The 14,779-nt window shown below is 42.1% G+C and overlaps 1 protein-coding gene across 6 annotated transcripts in view; it reads right to left on the bottom strand.

Annotated features, from left to right (window-relative positions):
- The window catches only part of Plagl1 (PLAG1 like zinc finger 1), a 44,409-nt gene extending 29,928 nt beyond the window's left edge, over positions 1–14,481 (bottom strand). For 4 of the 6 annotated variants that reach the window (XM_036169043.1, XM_036169046.1, XM_036169045.1 and 1 more), the window contains exon 1: positions 14,085–14,479. The gene's annotated coding sequence lies outside the window, so the exon portion shown is untranslated. Of the gene's footprint in view, positions 1–14,084 lie in introns of all 6 variants that reach the window. The other 2 variants (XM_036169049.1, XM_036169047.1) reach the window with 2 other exon arrangements.
- Between the last annotated feature and the right edge of the window lie 298 nt (positions 14,482–14,779).

Below are 14,779 nucleotides of genomic sequence, written 5' to 3' on the forward strand. Positions count from 1 at the left end.
TGACACAGCATTATTACTGAAGATTAGCAGCTATTTTCTCATGCAAAACTGAACAACACATTCATGCATAGCTGTGGCAAATTGGCCAATTCAACAATACTTAAGAGGTACCTATCCAATAAGCCACTGATGTCCTGTCCCAGATCCTCGGGCTAGCCTTTGTTTACAAATGTCTCCTTAATGGTCTAGGGTCAGGAGGTGGCCAAGGGAGGCAGACTCATTACTAGCATTGGCTGCGATGCATATAAGTTATACATAAAAACAAGGGAGTATGATGAGTTTCACCTCCACAGGTAGGCCACATATTCTCATCCCTCATTTTAAGAGATGGAGACAACTCCACCTCAGCAACATTTTAATCTCTCAACAGCTTTAAAATGCTTATATTTTACTTCATGTATAGCAGCTATTATTAGTTAATGTATTTAACGAAACTTTCTAGTAGCTCTTAGTTACTCAAACAGGCCTTCATCACTGTCTGCTTACAGTCACAAAGACTCCAGAGACTGTCCGACATCATAATGCCTCCCCATACTGTGGTCATTTCACACATTTCTTCTCTTCCCGATGCCCTTCCTGCTCCCAATGCTTGTACACATGTCCATCAACATCCTCGCCTCATGATTCACTGAGAAAACAAAAGCCACTGGCTAGGGCTTCTCACCCTTCTAACTCTAAACATACAGACTTCCCTCCAACCACAGGAGAACATCCTCCCAGAACCAGAAGGTTCCATCTTTCCATCTAAAGTTTTCTCTACTTTACCACTCCCTTCCTTTCCACTACAACACATATCTCCACTATACAACATATTTTGGCATGTCCCAACTTTAAAAACAAACATTCCTTGACCTAATGGTGCCCTCCAGCTCTGATTCAACTTCCATCCTTTCTCAGAGAGGCTTCTAGAAAATCCTCATTGCCTTGCTTCCTACTCACTTCCTAATCTTCTTTGAAATACTTTGTCAAAGAATACTTATTAATGCCCATAAAGGAATTCTTATCCTTATTTTAAAAATTGGGAGATTGACACTTAAGAGAGATCATGAGGTTAAGCATGAAAAGACCTTCCTTGCAGCTACTTAGGAGCCCAGGGCTGACCCAAAGCACTCTCTCAGGATATCAGATTAGAGACTTTAAGCAACGCTACACCTCCTTCCTCTCTTATATCATCATCCCTGCAGAAAATTCACAGACTTATCCCACAGAATATCACTAATTTTTTATTATTTTTTTGAGAAAGGACCTTTTGTTTACTTATATTTCTGTGTTAACTTATTTGTGTAAATTAATTTTCTTGACAACCTGAGGGATGGGTGATTCTATCTCCTTGATAAAATTCAACCATGGCTGAAAGGAAATAAAAATCTTTCCCTGTATCACACTAAGTAGAGCAAGCAGTTGACCTTGATCACCTAGTTCCTAACCACAGATTCCCTGCCCTTTGTCATGGCTCCTTTCTCTTAGTTGTTCCTATTAGACGGTGACATGAGAAGAGAGCCACTCTGAGATCTATGACCCAGCCCTGTTACCTCCATGAGATAAGAGAATTTAGAATTGATGTAAAGGCCTCAGAAGCTGATTTATCCATCACAATGGGACTGTGAGGATTTGCATTGTCAAGATAAGATCCTCAGTTGAGGTGATCAGGGCATTTATCTCCCCTAGCTCTAACTCAAAGCTGACTTAGCATTATGGAGCTTGGGACTGGTCTGGAGGTCACCCCACATCCTGCCCTCATTTTTCTAGGCACAAAGACACTGTGTTTTGTCAGAACTTCCATAAGGCCTGGATGAACAGTGGATAGACCTTCTCCAGCTGCACAGTCTGTGAGGCAGTAACATGCAACTAGTTCTAGGCTATGAATAACCAGGTTAGCTACTGGCAAAAGAGTCATCAAACATAATTTCCCTGCCACATAACCAAGAAGTCTAAGCATTTCAAGAAGTGTACAGCTATAAGATGGTGGTATGTTAGAAGACTTGAGTCTCCTTTCATGGAACAAATCCACAGTGGATATTTGTATGAGCAAAAATTTAAAAAAAAAAAATTAACTTTTGAGTAAAATCACTGAAGATTGTGAATAGCTTGTTACCACAAGATGACCTTAACCCATCCTGACTATATAGGATATGGTACCAGATGTAGGTTTCTGCTTTAGTGAAACCCCAAATATACATAATCTTCATTTAGTGGTCAGGAAGCAATGAGGCAACCGACCTCAAGAGGCAGAGAGATGCTGCTGTGTTTTATATAGCAGTAAGACATTGGGTTCAGCCTTTGCCTCTGGCAAGACAGGACATAGATCTCCTTGCCTAAAGACCTTGTTTGTCATTGGCTCTGAGAGAAAGTGGGGAAAAACCAAAACACTGGAAGTCTGTATCTGTCGTTGCTGCATTCTTCTCAAAAGGGAGTCCAAGGAAGCTGAGTTCAGAAAAAAACTGACCAGTTACAAAACGAAATGGGAGCCAGGCCTGGAGGCTGAGTCAAGACATCATTGAAAGTTCAAGGCCAGCCTTCACCGCTTGGTGAGACCCAGTTAAGAGAGAATATCAGGAAGATGGTGAAGGGCCTACGTTCAGGAAAATGTTGCCAAATTAAACTGCCTCCAGGGCACATGGCAGCAAATGGACTAAATAAAGGCCAAGCTTTCTACGAGAAGCCAGGGAGTCCCAGACAACTTCACTGACAGTCTACGAGGAGCCATATTAAATGAGACACTAAATCTACAGCATTCATCTCTGGACTCCATATCCAAAGGGGGAAAAAAAATCAAGGGTATGCTTATTAGCATACAGGACAGCCTGGAAATACAATACATAAATAAAGACATAAGAAACCGTCCAAGTTTGGAAATCTATTGTGCTGCCAAAGACAAAAGCCTCTCAGTTGAAGTGTTAAAATGACCCTTTGGCTGGCCCTCACACTTCCACTTGTAGGAAGTGAGTGAAAAAAAAAAATTGGTTAGTCCCCAAGTGAGGCAATTGCTTTAACCCTCACTTCCAAAGTGACGGAGAACAGGAAGATGCTCCAAACAATGACCAGTCAGACTCAGAAGCCAGGAAGAAACGTTTTGCTTCCTTTGGGGTATCCTGTTTCAAACTTGCTACAGGTCAATCAATGACTCTTTCAAGTATAAACTTATAATATAAAAAAAAAATCAAAGACTAGCTTTGGATCTGTATCATTTTAATAAATCCAAAGAGATGTCAGGAGTGCCTAATTTTCCTGTACATCACAGATTTCAAAACCTCACACTGAATGGCATGTCCCTATGTTCTACACAGCCTCCTCTGGGGCTGTGAGCATCTTCCCTGGGCTTTTAAAAAGCAATTCTCTAGATTGCAGCTTGAAACATCTCTTTAGAGCGCAACAAGGTCTATTGCACTAAAAGCATATGATGTAGACACACTCTCCAGAAGGCCAGCCAAATGAACAGCTCCACCTCATACAAGTGCTCAAAACCTCAACCAGGAGCCAAAGTAATGGCATTGTAAAAAATAACTGACATTATGCCTGGGAGATATATGACAGGGGCTGAGAGACAGCACCATAAACACGAAAGCAGCTAATCTCCATTTCAACGTTTTACTGCTCTATCTGTGGATGACTTGGGTATTGACAGAATGAGTCCCTGAGTCCCTCACAGTCCCTATGTCAAAGTGTAACCCCAGGTGAGAATGCATCTAGAGATAGCACTGGTCCAGAAGTAATTAAGTTTAGATGAGGCCAGAAGGGTGGGGCCCTATTCCAAAGGATTAGTGTCTCATGGGGGGGGGGGGGGGATATGAGAGAGAGAGACAGGGAGACAGAGAGAGACAGAGACCAAGAGAGAATGTCCACACGAGTTGGAGGAATTCCATGACACCTTGGTCTTGGTCTTTAAACTTGTATAAATGTGGAAAAACTTAACTTTGTTGTTGAAATGACCCTGTCTGTAGTATATTCTCAGCAATGTGAGTAGACAGAAAGAAAAACTCCCCCAGAGCAGAGGCAGTGTTTCTGAAAACAATCATTAGTGTAGGAAACAATACAAAAAATACAAGATGCAACAATTTCGAGGGGATACCTTAACTTCAGAAGATGTGAATGATTATATTATTATCAAAATGAGTACAAGTGCTAATAGTGTGCAATTACGGAAAAAAAAAGGATCTTCCCCTTTCCAAATAACTCTATAATAAAACTGATCTAGTAGATTAACACTAACAAGCCCTTTGGGTTTTGTTTGAGGCAGGATCTTACAGAGCCCAGGCTAGCCTTGAACTTGCTCTGTAGCTCAGTAGAACACTGAATTCATGATCCTTCTGCCTTTACCTCCTGAGTGCTGGGATTACAATGTGAGCCAATGCACCTAGGTTAACATTTTTAATGTCTGTGAAATTATTTTTTAATTTAATTATCATAAAGAGTTCAAGTTCCCAGACAAATAATCATAACAGATGAATTTTTCTTCTTCTGTTAACATTTTTAATCAGAAAGCAGGGGGACACATACCATGGCACACATGTAATGGCCAGAGAACATGTGGTAGAGTTAAGTTTTTGCCTCCCACCATGTCCCCAGGGTCAAAGTCAGCAAAATTGGTGGCAGCCATCTTTACTCACTGAGCAAATCTACTGATCTTCCTGCCTCAGACTCCTAGATATTGGGATGGACACCAACATGCCAAGCTCAACAGACTTAACATGTATTTATTGTGTGTTGTCGAGGGTGGTGGTGGTGGTATACAAATGCCATGGTGCTCAAAGACAGCAAAGCAAAAACAGAAAAACATAAAGAAGTGGGGGAAATTGGGCTGAAGTTGTTAAGTCTGTGGCAGAACAGGACCTGCCTAGCATTTTCAAGGCCTCAGGTTTAAATCTCAGCATGGCAAGAACAAATAAGAAATTGAAATAATGAAATATAGAGCAGAGTGTGGTTCCTTTGGTTTGTCTGGGCCCACTGAAGAACATTTAAAACTTATCCATTAGTAACAGTAAAAACTAGAACAGAAATCTAAAGGAAGCCAGTGTCCGCTGGTTAGTCCCCACAACGAGTGTGGTCTCGAAGGGCAGACTCCAGGTAGCATACTGTCAATGAAGGCCACCTCTGTGTTTGCTTTGCTGTAAATATTTCTCCTCTGTAATTTTATTTATTTGGCCATTTATTTTTAGCACCAAGGCAGCCCAGCATAAACAAGCAAGAGCAAACCAGTTTTGCAACTTACTAACTCTATGGTGTTGGGCAAGCCTCTTGATCTCTTCACTGAGTTTCCTCACAATTGAAAACAGAGATAATACCCCTTACCTTGCAAAACCAAGCACAATTATCATGGGCATTTAATAGCGGGGAGCTATTTAGCAATAGTGTTTTGTATGCTAAGTACCATGCAGGGCGTTTGAATAGAATCTCTAAGAACCTGACCAGCTGGAAATGACATTTAGATAAAAAAAAAAAAAAGAAAGAAAAAGATGGATGATGACAGCTAACAATTTAAGAAGAATGATGGATCACAAATAATAGGGCTCTGATCTAGCTAGAAGGATTACAGCATATGCACAGAATGGGACCTAGAAAGTGTCAGTTGCAAATTAGTTGAGGTGAACGTATTAAAGGTAGGGGAAATGACAAAGAGAAGAATGTATCTATTGACCCAATAGAGGGAATCTTCTGGAACTGGTGAGGCATGAAGGCCACCTGACCAATGGACCCAGTCTCAGAAGCAGTACATATGGGGAGGCCAGTCAAGAAAGCTGGGAGTGAACAAGGAGGGAGGGGTGTCTGCCAGGCTAGGAACAAAGAAACTCTTCTCACAAGAACTGGGATGCCCAAGTGTCCTAGCAAGTAGTCATCCCATGTGAGGAGGAGGGAAGACAACTGTACATCAGGAAGACTCACACAGGAGAACAGGGGCCTAACGCCAAGGGGCTGATAGGAGTGCCAAATAGAGGAAGAAGTTAAAAAGCTTAATTTTGTCAATTAAAAAATGACTTTTCCCAAATTGGCACAGGTAGGTCCATCTCTCAGTATTCAAGGTAATACTAACTCCTGAAGTTCTCAAGGATGTGAATGCATTCAAACCAGCAAAACACACTCCTTGGCATGAAATATTGTTGGTGAATGACTATCTCTCAAAAACTCTAAACACAAAATGAAGAAATCCAATGTATGGATAACTCAATAAAAGCAGACTCACTTTCCCTTTCTGTAGAGCAGGATACGCTATCTCTAGCGTATCAAAAGACTCAGATAAAAATCGCTCCAGAAAACCTGGAAGCTTGCCATCTTGGTTGCCAAGCTCTTGTGAAATACTGGTTTGGGAATCTATCATTCATTATGTTCTTTGCTACAGTCAAAGAACAGTTGCTTTATGACTCATAAGTATTACACTAGAAAGTCTATTAAATCCCAATCATAGATACATGTCCAAGGTTTACTTAAGAACATGGGCTGGCTTGATGACTAAGCAATGATTAGAATAAAGTAATCTTAACATGCTAAGAAATCAAAGAAGAAAACAAAACGAATGCTTCTTGAGGATAGGAACAATTTATAACCTTTACTATATATTCACTCAATACTCTCACCAACTTTGCAGGAGAGATCCCATTTTCCATATTTTGTGCATGAAAAAATTAAGCTACAGAGAGGCTAAACAGTTCCCCAGATTATACTACAAAACAAAAGGAGGGAACTAGTAGATGAACATAAACAACTAGGCTCTGAGATCCAGTTGGATGTAATGAAATTAGTTTTCATTTGTGACTCCATAGCACTGAGCCCTGGTGGGGCACAGCACTCCCATTTAGCTTAGAAACAAGATAAGAGCCCCCACAGTCACTATGGCTAACTCCTACTGTCCTGTTATTCTATACCCAAATCCATGACACCAACATAACTGTGAAAGCACACAAGTCTAAATTAAAAGATGTTCTACAGCATACATAATCTAGACCCTCCAAAAGTGAGGTGACGAAGACTAAGAAAGTGCCACAGGAACAAAGCACGGATGTACAACTGAATGTGCCATGCTATGTGGACATACACGAGACAATTGGCAATCTGAATAGTGTCTATGGCTTAAGGGGTTTATGCCAATGTTAACTCATTTTTGATAACTGTAATATGGCTTTATAAGATGTTAACAAAGCAGAGTATATAATACTCCACTAGCTTGGTAAATCTAAAAAGCCTATAATTTTAAATTTTTTATGTAATTTTGTAACTTAATTCAAGATTTAAATATACTTTCAATCTCAGTTTCCTTTTTCTTGCCTTATTGCACAGGCAAAAACCTCCCAAAAAAATTTAACAGAAGTTTTAAGGCTAGACAACATTTTAAAAATTATTTTTATCTTTGCATATGGAATAATTGTACACTTAGGAAATCCTCCCAAAAATATACGCTACTCAAATAAGGAGTGAATTTGGCAAAGTCACAAAATACAAGATCAAGACACAAAAATCTACTATTTTTATACTTATCAAGATAAATGGAAAATAAAATTGGGAGAAAAAATATAATAGCATAAAATACATGAGATAATATATAGTATCTAAATAATAATAAAATATAACAATGTATAACTCCTCTATATAATATAGCAAATCACAAAATAACACAGAGTAACCAAAGAATTTACAAAATGGAAAGGTATACTATACATTTATGTTCATAAATATTAAGTTTCCATTGATATTAATAGATATGCTAATGGACAAGTTTCCAAAAATTATTATGTAAAGTTAGTTCAATAATCATAAATACAAGTCTGACAGACTCTTTTGTTTTGTTGTTTTTCAAGACAGGGTTTCTCTGTGTAGCTTTGAAGCCTGTCCTGGAACTCACTAAGTAGACCAGGCTGGCCTTGAACTCAAAGAGTGCTGGGATTAAAGCAATGGGCCAACACCGCCCAACAAGCTCATCCTAAAATTTATATAGAAATGTAAAGAATTTCTGTAAGTTCTGGGGAAAAAAAAAAATCGAAGGCTGGAGAGGGGCACAGTGGGGAAAGCGTTTGCTGTGCAAACGTGAAGATTTTAGACCCCCAGTACCCACACGAGTCAGGCAGGGTCCCACTCATCTGTAACCTCAGTACGGTGGAGGAGAGACAGGGCTTGCTGTGAGGCAGTCTAGGAAAAGGATGAGCTTCAGGTTCATTGACATATCCTTCTCAGACGCCAAGATGGAGAAGTGATTGAGGAAGACAAAGGTCAACCTCTGGCCTTCATATTTGTCCACCTGATGTGTACATGTGCACCTCCCCCCCCCCCTCTCTCTCTCTCTCTCTCTCTCTCTCTCTCTCTCTCTCACACACACACACACACACACACACACACACACACACACACACACAAACTGGCTACGGGGAAAGGGAGACTCAGAGAAGCTACTATGCCTAGGGTTTTAGGTCTAGACCTGCATCTTAATTGTAAAGTGTTTGTCTAAGAACCATGAGGCCCCTGTGTTCAACACTTAGCACTGAGAAACAAAAACTTACTGTAAACTATATTATAACAGCCTGATACTAACTCAAGAATTGAAAAGTGATCGAAGTGGAAGAGAAAAAAAAACATTAAGAAATAGGCCCAACCACATGATCTTTCATTTTTTTCAATGAAGACTCTGCTATCATTCGATGAAAACCAGATTTTTTTTTCAATTAATTTATATAGTGGCTGTTTGCCCATATGGGAAAAAACGCTATTTTGATCCTGCCTTAATGCATACACCAGGATCAAATAGCAATATTCACAAATCCACTGTGAAAACTAAAAATACAGACAGATCTTTAGGAAGAAGCCACAAGTAAATGAGATTGTGAAATCATTTACGGGTAGGGCTCATGGAAACACTGTTGCCCCTTCCCCTACCTCCAAAACACCCTGATAGACTGTACTTCATACAAATAATTCTATCAAAAGGCACCATTAAATTAGGCCAGAATGTGAATGTGATTCAGTGATAGAGTACTTTCCTAGCCTGTGCCAAGCCCTAGACTTGAGTCTCAACACACACACACACACACACACACACACACACACACACACACACACACACGTGGGTGGGGTGTTGTGAGAAGGAGAATTAGGCAAATAGAAAACTAAATTCCAGAGGCAAAAAATACTTATAGACCCGCAAGATGGGACAGGCCTTTAACCTCAGCATTCAGGAGTCAGAGGCAGACATGTCTCCATGAGTTCAAGGCCAGACTGATTCACAAAGGGAGATTGGGGCAACCCAGAGCTACACAGTGAGACCTTGTCTCAATAATAATAATAATAATAATAATAATAATAATAATAATAATAACTTGTAATCATGTACCTGGTAAGTCTCCCTTTCAGAATATATTAAGAATTAAAGCACAAATTTAAAATTTGCAAAATATTTAAACAGGTACTTCTTCATTAAAAAAAAAAAAAAATTGTGACGTTCCAGCACCCAGAGGCAGAGATGGGAGTTCAAGGCCAGCTGGACTACATCTTAAATTCTAGACTAGCAAGTCTCGACATAGTAAGACCCTGTCTCAAAAAAAAAAAAAAAAAATGTAAATGCTACTCATTATAAATACTCATGGAAATTCAATAAACCTGCACAAAGGCCATAAATTCAACTTCTTGGGCTATGCAGATTGTATGTCCCTTATCATTTGAGGGTTTTTTTTTAAATCTTAATATCCATAAGATGTTTTTGGAGTAGGACCTAAGTCTACACATAAAATACACTTAATTTACCTACTTACTTGTAGGGCTGGGTATTGAACCCTGAGCCTCAAGGGGTGCTGGGTATGCATGTACCTCAATTATACATCCCCTTTCAGTTAGGAGTCATATATGCTCCATACATATGGCCTGAAGACAATTTAATACACTATTTTTATTCATTTGTACTTGACTGAGACTTCTCAGGTGAGGCCAGGTGTGGAATTTCCCACTTGTGGCATCTTAGTACTCAAAAGCTCAGCAGATAGAGCAAGTCAGAAAGACGGGGTTTCAAGATGAGGGACATTCAATCTGTACCCAAGAGACACATCTCCACCATTTGGGGCTGGAGATATGCCTCAGCAGTGAAGAGTAAGTACTGTTCTTGCATATGCCCCCACTTCAGTTCCCAATACCTACTGGAACTCCAGCTCCAGGGGGGGAATCCCAGCGTCTCCAGCTTCTGCAGGTACCTGCACTTACCTGTATGGGACCCGTGCAAACACACACATGCGCGCACACCACACACACACACACACACACACACACACACAGGCATCATTGAAATAAAGTAAATTCAATTGAAAGAAAGAACATTGTAGCAATTCAATTTGTAACGGTCCAATATTGAAAGCATCTCAGATGCTCATAAAAAAATAAAATGGCTCATGTGTTAGTCATGAATACTGTTGAAGCGGGGCAAATAAACTTCCTGTTAATAGCCAGAAAGCAAATACTTTAGGTTTTGTGGGTCAGATGGTCCCACAGTAATAAACACGGAAACAGGCTTTGGCCATGTTCCAATAAAAGTTGCTATGTGAAAATATGAAATGGGCTGGAATAGGTTAATAGTTTGCCAGTCCCGCAAATAAAGGGGGGGGGGGAACCTTATAATGCAGTATGAATGGCACTCAAGAACACAATGTGAGGAAAAGAAAAGAAAAGGAAACTACATTTTTCAAGTTCCTGATGATTGAAATCAAGACAGTAGAGTCGGGGAGGCAGTGCCCATAAGAAGGAGCAGGGATAAAAAGGGCTTATGACCTCATCTGGATAGTCACTCAGGCATATACATTAGGCATTTCATCAGGCCACACCCTTTACTTTTGCCTTTTCCACACTTTGTAGTTCCAAGTCAGCTGTAGCTCAATTTGGAGAAAAGGGCAGATTGGATGACTAGAATATTGATCTAAAGAAATAATATCCAGAATTCAACAGGGCTCAAAAATATAAAAGCCAGATTAAAAAAAATACATGAAGGAGTTTTATGTAGATCTAATTGGGGTTCCTAATGAACAGAAAAAAGAAAAAGTGTAGGTGCTCGGAGAGGATGGAATCACGGGTAAAACTTCCCAGGCTTGAAAAAGAAACTTTAGTTGAAAGTATCAAATAGGTGTGCACACAGTACACACATTACCTTGTCCAGAAAGCCTTTGATTACACATTCTTTGTGATCAAGGAGCAATTAAGACCAGTCAGCAGATCAGTGGTATTGACCATGTGCTGAGTGAGGTGCGGGTTACAAGTCAGGAACAAGAGAGGAACTTCCCCAGCCTTCCACATTGGAGCTAGAGAATCTTTCTCAAGACTTTCACAGTGAAAGGGGGAAAAAAATACCACAATGAAAACATGCTTAATTCTTAAAACTGGACCACATGTTGCATGCAAAGCAACAGCGTATAAAAAGCTGTCATATTTCCAGATGACAAACGGGTACAGAGCCCAGAAGCAAGCCCAGACTAATCTGAGCATCGCTCACAGCCAAGGGGGAGCACCAAGCCCCTGGCATGAGGCTATTGCCTTCCCAGGTGAAAAAAAAATGCAGTTAATTGTGTGTTACCTTCACCACATAAACAAAACATATATGCGTACACCCACACATGCATGAGTTCCATAACTGTGAACAAAATACAAACTGTAAACACTTCAGAAATCACTGTGGAATCAATTTCATTAACAGCCGAGTTTTGTTGTTGTTGTTTTAAATCAAGACACACACACCACACAAAGATGAAAGTCTGTTTATTTATCTGAAAGTTTCTTCAACCACGACCTGCATTCAGAACGATGTTCCCCACAAGACATGTGTGCAATGTTGGGAATGTCCTGGTCTATAGTGTAGGAGTGTGTAACATAATAAAATATAAAGTTACATGTGGAGGTTACACACTAGAAATGTGGCCTGGAGCCACTGAATAACTGAAATTGAAATAAATACCACAACATGCCAGCATTTTAAAACCCAGAGTGAAGGGTTACAAAATGTTTGTGCTTTGTTACCTTTTTTAGTATTTATAGTTTTCATAACAAAAACCTCATTTGTGCTTAAATTGCTTAAAGTTACTTTAAAAAAAGAGCACATTAAATGATTTCAATTTTCTTTTAAGTACTTTTAAAAGTATATTAAAATTTTTAAATGTATAGAAACACATGATGGATTTAATGAATAGCAATGTGCCCACCAAGGAAATTATCAAATACAATTTTCATGCCGTTACGTTACCTAGGTAACTCTCCCTGATCAAGACTTTTTATGACGCAATGGAAAATATGAGATTTCAAGCCCTGGATTCAGGCTCCTTCATTTTCTTTAATATATTCGTGGGGGGGGGGTTAACATTTAGACCTATGGTGTATCATTTAACAGTTATTAATCCTGAAACGTGGCTCAGGTCACTGCCCCCTGGTCAAGAGATGAAGCATTTTCTAGCTTCCCAAGAATCCTTCCTTAGTGCTCGCTCACACCCACTGCCCCCTCCTCCTCCAGGGAGGTGACCATTAACAACGTTCATAGCATTAATTTACATTTTTCCTTTTGTGATTTTTAATATCTCTGTGCTTCCCTCAACAATAGCTTTGCTTGCCAGCTTCTGAATTTCACATAGATGAAATCATGCAATATTCAGTAACTTGGTTTTTTTTTTTTTTTCTCCTCCACACTGAGAGGCGTCTGTGTGGAAACACAGAACTGCCTCATTCGCTCCTGTACCATGTTCCATTTTATGACTGGTACATAATTTATGTCTCCCCGTCAGATGGACATGAAGGCGTTGTCCAGCTCTGTGGTACTACATAGTAAGCCTTCTTGTACATGTCCTCTGGTGCATATGAAAATGTATCTAGGGCAGTGGTTTTTAAACTTTTTTGACCATGACTCATAGTAAGGAATGACATTGTAGAAAACCATTACACACGCATGTGTGTATAAAACTAAGAGGGGGGTAGTGGTGGTCATAAAACAAAGACCCTCTGGCTTGAGACACATTTTGACGTTTTCTCCATTTACGATTTTCAATTTTTTTTTTATCACTTTCTACTTAAATGATTGCGCAACTCACAAATACGAGCCTCACATTTGGAACAACGCTGCTCTGTAAAGGATGTGTACAGAGGCACGGGACCGTGAGGTCGGGAAATGCAGATGTCAAATGTCGTCAACTCCGATTCTTGACTGAAATGAACGTCCTCATTTACTAGTATGTAAATGTCCCGCTGGTTTTAGAGCGAAAACCGCAAAACAACAGATTTTATCTTGTTCATACGTCACTAAAATATTAATCACTTACCATGTGCTAAGTAAGCAGCTGGAGACTCCAACCCTAGATGGATGGGTTAATACGCAGAAAGAAAAGGAAAAGTGGGGGGGCACATTTCGGGGAGCAGAACCTCGCCGAGGCCCCAGAGAGCTAACAGGAGGGGCCTCGAAGCTGCCTTAGAGGGTGGGGTTAGAGGAAGATCCTTAGAAGAAGGACCTAAGCTGGGACATTTCTATTTTTAATTTTTACTCAATCCCTAAAACATCAAAGTAGCACATTTGCTACGGGGGATTCCCACCATTTTAGGACCCCTTTTCGGGTACAAAGCGTAAAAACCCTTTCTAGCGTCCTTAAAGTTGATGCGCGGACTGGAGAAAAGGCCACAAGTTGCACTCTGAATTCTCGGAGGAATTTTTAGGAGTCCGACGCTTTCAAAGAGCTTTAAGAGCACCAGCGGGAGCTCCCAGGAATCGCCAAAACATCAAAAATAAGTGCGCTTCCCCGAAACGGACGCGCATCCCTTCTCCCCGACTTTCTTTTTTAGCCTTTTGTGGAGTTCAGAGTGTTTGCCAGGTCTTAGGGACCGCGGCCAAGTGCCGCATACCACCCAGCCACGGGTGCGAGCCAGCGCGGCACGAGCGGCGCCGTTTGGCACCGTTCGGAGGGACCCCGGAGTCTTTCCCTGCATCCCTGGCAGCCGCGGCCGGGAAACCCATGCCCGGAGTTCATCACCTCGGTGCCCGAAGGGGTCCGGGACCCTCAGGTCCTCGCAGAGCACGGCAACCCACCCCCAGCAACCCACCCCGCGCGCGGCATTGCCGCGCCACGTCCCCGAAGTGCCCCGATCGCCCACCTACTTACCCACCGGAGCTGGACCCAGGCGAGGCCACCCGCGCTCGCAGCCTACACGGCCATGTCGGCACCCGGGAGGTGCCCGGCTCTCCGCTCTCTGTCCCGCTTGCCGCGAGCCCCCGTGCTCGCGGCCGCGCCTCTCCGTGCGGTTCTCCCGCCTGCCAGGCGAGTGAGGGTGGAGAACGCCCCAGCCGTGGCTATATCAAGGCTCGGGGCGGTCCCTGCCCCAGCCGAGTGACAAATCGCAGATGCCGTGGGCTTTGCCGCGCAACAAGGCAGCCAAAGGGATGGCTGCACTGACGAGCCTGCGGGCGGGGCTGCGAGAGGAGCTGGGCCCCCGGGTGTCACGTGGGAGCAGGAGGCCCCGTTGGAGCTCGGGGGTCTGCGGGGGAGGACAGCCACGCAGGCAGCCCGCCACGGTGACTCATCGGCTGTATGCGCAAAGCCAAGGTCGCCTAGGTGCCGCGTTGGCGCAGGTAGCCTCGGCTCAGCCCTGATGAGGGTTGATTGCGCCCGTCCCCACCAGGACGATCCACCCTCGGCCACATCGCAAACCAGAAAACTGGCGGGGTGGGGGGGGAGTGGGGGGGCAGTGGGGGGGTATGGATCGTGGGCTGCAGCTTGCAGCCAGAGGCTGAAGAAACTTAGTCCTTGCGCGATCGATGGTACCACGGCTGCTGTGAGCCACACGCGGTTCTAACAGC

This window comes from Onychomys torridus, chromosome 19, assembly GCF_903995425.1.
Source record: "Onychomys torridus chromosome 19, mOncTor1.1, whole genome shotgun sequence".
Classification (NCBI taxonomy): Eukaryota; Metazoa; Chordata; class Mammalia; order Rodentia; family Cricetidae; genus Onychomys; species Onychomys torridus.